Source organism: Belonocnema kinseyi, chromosome 9 (assembly GCF_010883055.1).
Source record: "Belonocnema kinseyi isolate 2016_QV_RU_SX_M_011 chromosome 9, B_treatae_v1, whole genome shotgun sequence".
NCBI classification, from domain to species: Eukaryota; Metazoa; Arthropoda; class Insecta; order Hymenoptera; family Cynipidae; genus Belonocnema; species Belonocnema kinseyi.
In genome coordinates, this window is record NC_046665.1 from 27,140,727 (window position 1) to 27,146,813 (window position 6,087).

General features: G+C 35.6%; 1 protein-coding gene across 7 annotated transcripts in view; it reads left to right on the plus strand.

The window, feature by feature from the left end:
* Window positions 1-6,087, plus strand: part of LOC117179462 (homeobox protein extradenticle) — a 374,818-nt gene that overhangs the window by 78,661 nt on the left and 290,070 nt on the right. The gene's annotated exons all lie outside the window — the stretch shown is intronic.

Below are 6,087 nucleotides of genomic sequence, written 5' to 3' on the forward strand. Positions count from 1 at the left end.
CTCGAAGTCAAGAAGAACCATGTCAGGCCTCGAGCGAGCAACAGAAACAATTGTCGAGAATATAAAGTTCCAGTATATGCGGCACTTCCCATTCTCGACAATCGACTTGATTTCCCTAGGAGCATTTAGAGGAGCGATTTTAAGGTTAATCCCGTAAGAGTGACAGAGATGGTAATAAAGCACTCTTAGTGCCTCATTGTGCCTTTGAATGTAGGTCGTTCCCACGTGAGTTGGACAACTAGATAGTATGTGAGCTAAATGCTCGGAGTGTGCATGGCACGCCTTGCAGCTGTCATCAGGAATGCCTTGGCTCAAAATTTGGCGACGGTATGTTAAGCTGGAAATGACACCGTCTTGGCATGCAAAAATGAAACCCTCCGTACCAGACTTCAATCCGGGCGATTTAAGGAAAGCAACCGTTAGCTCATAAGACATTGACTGATCCTTCACATTTCTGTGGAAGATACCGTGCATCCTCTTATCGAGGAGCTGTTCACGAAAGTTTTTCTTTTGTGCTTTCTTAATCCGGGCTTTCAGAAGTGAGTATTCGAGATAGATAAGATTTGATGCATTTTGCTCACCCCTAATACTGAAGTCAAGTCCGAGTGTTTCAGCAACCTCCTCCGCTGCTTTGTACAGAAATGCTCTTTTGCCTACTTCCTCGTGATTCCTGACCATTTTAAGAAGAGGGTCTCTTCCATTTGCAACTCTATGTGTTCTACCCAGAATAATCCTGTTGTGAAGACATTCAAGACTCAATATTCCGCGACCACCTTGACGGCGTGAGATTTACAGTCGCGGAACGGAAGACATAAGATGCATGCTTTTGTTCATGTGCATAACCTTTCTTGTCCCGATATCAAGGGATCTGAGCTCGTTCTTCGTCCATGGAACTACTCCAAATGAATAGAGTAGTACCGGGACGGCAAGCAAGTTCGTTGCAGATACTTTGTTCCTCGCCGACAGTTCGGAAGACCAAATCTGCCGGATGAGACGTTTGTATCTGCTTCGGAGAGTATCCTTTATAGATGTCACATCCTGAATGCGGCTCTGTGGCACGCCCAGGTATGTAGAAGTATCTCCAGCCCAAAGGTGTCGTATTGCGCTTCTATCAACGAGCTCAAGATCTTCAGGGATGCTATTAAGTTTTCCTCGCTTCAAATAAACCTTGGCACATTTGCCTAACCCAAATTCCATTCTAGTTTCCTCAGTATATCGTTCGACAATCCCTAGAGCTAGACGTAGTTGCTCTTTGTTTTTAGCGTAGATCTTAAGATCGTCTATGTAAAATACATGAGTGACCTTGTACTTTCGATCTGCAGGTTTGCCGCACAAATACCCGTCGGAATGGCGAAGTGCTAGAGATAGTGGCAATAATGTAAGGCAAAAGAGGAGTGGACTCATGGTGTCGCCCTGAAAGACACCTCTCTGGTTTTCCAAAGCGTCTTCAATCTCTCTATGCACCTAACTATTTGCGGATGAACCTTTAAGATTTCCAAAAGACAGATGATAAGCTTATGGGAAGTCGAATCGAAAGCTTTCCGATAATCAATCCAGGCCATCGATAGGTCACGTTGGTAGAATGCTGCATCTTTGAAGACACATCTATCGATGATCAGGTTCTCCCGACATCCGGCTACGCCTTTCTTTGAGCCTCGTTGTTCATACATTTCTTGCCATACAGGTTTAATTGCCCGAACAATCTTATCATTTAGATTAGCTGTGAATACCTTATAAAGTGTGTTCAGACTTCCACCAGAAGGTTTTGATACAATCTGGTCCCGGTGCGGAATAGTTCTTCATCCCTCTTCATATTTTTTTCACCTCATCGGTGGGTGTTCGACAGTAACTGGAGGGTCTTGGAAGAATCGAGATGGGTCAGAGAGAAACTGTTGATTTTCTCTGACCCACCTCTCCCTCCGCTCTAGACTTCTCTTAGCGTCAGATAGTATCCGTATTTTCTCAACAATATGCTGTCTGATGGTCAACAGCTTTGACTTGTTAAGTGTGTGACAACGGGTCCGGAGTTCGCGCGCGAACTTTCGAACCTTGGCGGTAAAATTCCTGCCAGATGTGATGTAGTCAATCACACACTGAATGCGGGACGCGTACTGTCTTGCTCAGCCTATCTTTATGGCAATTTCATGCATTCGTCTTTTGGTATTATGATCAACCGCTGGTTTGGTTTTATGGTTCAGCCAGGTCTTTAGGCTTGAGAGAAACCTTGGTGTTGATGTTTCTCCGGGTCTTAAAGCATCGCTCTTCCTCTATTGGATGCCTGCCCGCGGTTGGTCTTCTTGTCGCCTCTCTTTCTTTGTTGCCGGCTTGTTGTAGCTGTGGCAGAGTAGGCGTTTCGCTTACATAGCCCCTAAAGGTCCCGAGATTCCGCCAATCCATCGCATTGAATTCATTTTAATGGGTTTCCCTGCGCGTTCTGTTGTTTTGAACTGCACTTACTACAACTATGTTTGGTGTTGTCATTGTTGTTCCCACGAGAAGCTAGGGAAAGCGGTTCGTCCATCCTTGTAGAGCCCCGCATGCAAGGATAATGCTGCGTACTCTGAGAGGTCGCCCTGTATCTTCGAGTCACCGTTCTAGACACCTCACCCAGGTGCCATTCAGCTTTCGGCACGGTTTTCACCCTGCGCTTGGGGGTTAATTCCTTCGAGATCAACCCTGGACAATAGTCCGCGACTGCCTATTTATTTTTGTAACCATATTCAGCAGAAAAAACATTGGTACAGAGACCCTCTATCCGCAACCCGAGGACGCGTTCGGTGGCTTTAAGGCAAATTGTCATCCAGTGAAGTAAGCGAAATGAGCGCGAAATTCGAAATGTGTAGTTTATGAGAACAAAAGAAGGAGCATATTTTATTCATTGGAAGAATATAATTTTTAATGTTCTACATAAAGTTTTATGTTTTACTGTTCCCATTTTCATCGAAAACAATTTTTTTATAGTAATTTTTCAATTTAATTTTAAATTGATAATTAATGTCCTTTATGAAAATTGAACAACTTTAAATCCAAATTTATTGGTTCTACCTTGCATTTGATCTTTTTCAATGAAAATTTATTGCAGGTTAAGTTTACAGTAGATGGAAAATTTCTTTAGATAGTCAAATATTTGGTTGACATTTTATGTATTTTGTGAAAAGTTTTTGTTTCTCAGTGAGAAAAAGTAACCTTTTCGGCGTAAAATAAATTTTAGATGAAAATTTATTTTCTTAACCAAAAATTCATTTTTAGAACTGAAAATCTTACTATTCTAATTTTTATTGAAAACATTTGAGATAATAATGTTTAAATTTAATTTAATTTTAAATTGAAAATGAATGTGCTTTATGAAAATTGAACAACTTTAAATCGTTTTTATATATTCTACCTCAAATTTGATCTTTTTCGATGGTCATGTATTGTAGGTTATGTTTATGGTAGACGGAGAATTTCTTTAGAAATTCCAATATTTGTTTGACATTTCATGTATTTTGTGAAAAATCTTTGTTTCTTGATGCGAAAAATTAATCTCTTCGGCGGAAAATAAGTTTTTATATGAAATTTTATTTTCTTAACCGAAAATTCATTTTTATAAGTGAAAATCCAATTATCCCAATTTTTATTGAAAACAATTTTTTAAATAAATTTTTTAATTTAATTTTTAATTTTATTTAAATGTTTTTATCTAATTTTTCACGTTTAAATATTGTAAGAATAGCTTCTTCTTGGTTAAAAATTTATTTTACTTCTATTTTCACTATAATACCAAGCATTTGAGAAGTATTTTTTAAATTTGAAATTGTTACGATATAAAGGTGATTTGCAGAAGAGGTGGATGAACTATGATAAGAATCAATTTACATCAATATTTTGGTACATTTATTATCTTTCTGACATACAATGTATATAAAATAAAATAAACATGCTTTGTACGTACATAATAAAATGAAATACAATTCATACGAATATTGGAGTAATTTTATTAGTTCGGTTACAATTTACAAAAAGCATATAATTTCATCTATCAGCTTATTTCATCTATCAGTTTAAGACGCCATAAATGTTCAGTATCGACTTTCAAAGGCATTTTCTCTCAAATTTTTCAAATCCTTCAAAATCTTTCGAAATCTCTTGAAATGTTTTAAAGCTCTTGAAAATATCTTGAAATTTAAAAAATACCCTGAAATATTTCAAATCCTTTAAAACCTCTTATTAAATTTCTTTAATCAGTTGAAAATTCTTTGGAATCTTTTAAAATTCTCTCCAATTTTTCAAATCCTTCAAAATCTTCTGAAATACCTAGAACTTTTTTTTAAGATTTCTAAAGAACTTTGGAATTTTTTAAATTCTTTTAAATTCCTTTAAATCATCAAAATAAATTGAAAATTCCTTGACATCTTTTAAAACATCTTCAAATATTTAAAATCCTTTAAAATATTTTGAAACTTCTGGAAATTCTTTAAAGTTTTAGGCAAAAATTTAGAAAACTTTGGTCTTTAGAAACCGTGGCCTTTAAAAAATTTTGATTATCAAGTGTCAGGAATTTAACATTTTTGAATTTTCCTACTTAGTTCAGCGAGAACGAAATTCACAGGATCTCCTTCATATTACTATTAATCTAAAAAATCTCAAGGGGAAAATGAAAGTTAGCCTTTTTTGTAAAATACATTTTTCAGTTTTTCTAAAAATTAACGTTGTTTTGGCAGTTTGGAGAAATTTTCAACTTACTCTAAAGAATTCGAGATACAACTTTTTGAAATGAAATTTTTGTAATTTTTTTCATAATTCGCTTGAGTTCGTGAAAAAAATAATTGATGAAAAACAAAAAAAAATATTTGTCTCATACTTTAAATTGGAAAATAATATTTTACGGCTTTTAAACTAAATAATAAAACACTTAATTTTTATAATATTTGTTTCATTGAAAATTTCCAAGGATTAGATTGTCCTCAGTCAGAACGAAATATATACAATATTTCTAATATTTACAAATTACGAGCTGATAAACATAAAAAAATGCATCAACAAAGCAATGAAACAATTAAAATCTAAATGTTAAATGAAACTGTGAAATGAGTTTCAGGACTGCAATGCTAATGAAAACATAGTAAATAAACACAATATTTGTTAATATTTGCTCACAACAGAATATAGGTTTTGATCCTATAATTACATTTTTGTAATATTTTCGCAATCACATTTTAAGTTTTAAATATTTGAGGATGTTTTAAAAGATGTCAAGGAATTTTCTATTTCTTTTTTATAATTTAAAATAATTTCAAAGAACTAAAAAAATTTTAGAAGGATCATTTTTAAAAATTCCAAAGTACTTTAGAAATCTTAAAAAAAAGTTCTAGGTATTTCAAAATATCTCGAAGGATTTGAAAAATTTGAGAGAATTTTAAAAGGTTCCAATGACTTTTCAATTTATTACAGTAATCGCCCCGCAATGCCAATATGAGAGTTACCTGTTTTCATATGAAGATTTTGACTTTTTTGAAATAAATTTTATATTAATTTGCAATAAGCAAATACTTTAACGTAATAAATATCGTAGAAAGGTCAGGCAGCAATAATCGAGCCCAGACCTTCGGATTGAGACCTTCGGATCCAGACAGTCCAAACGTAAATATTCAAGGTCATGTGAACCATTTCCAATTGGAATACAAAATATAATGAACCAGACGCGCGTGAGTACCCGCGCACTGCCCCGTTGTCGCTACGCTGCTAGTAGTTACACACTGCTGAGCAAGTCTCTCTCGACCCCTGCTGGCTCCTCTCTCACCACGAAACTTCGAAGCCATCAGTTATACACTGAAAATTTTTTTTAGGTATATTACCTAGAATTCTTGCTATCCCAGCTAGAAATTATCGCTGGATTTCGTCTTCCTAAATATTTAGCTGTATTGAACAGGTTTCCTTGCAGGCAAAATATAGGTGCAGTAGAAAATTTAGCTGTAATATCTATATTTTTATAGCTAAGCAAGTATGGGTGGTCCCGAAGGAATTAACCCCCAAGCGGAGGTGTGAAAACCGTGCCGAAAGCTGAATGGCACCTGGGTGAGGTGTCTAGAACGGTGACTCTGGGAT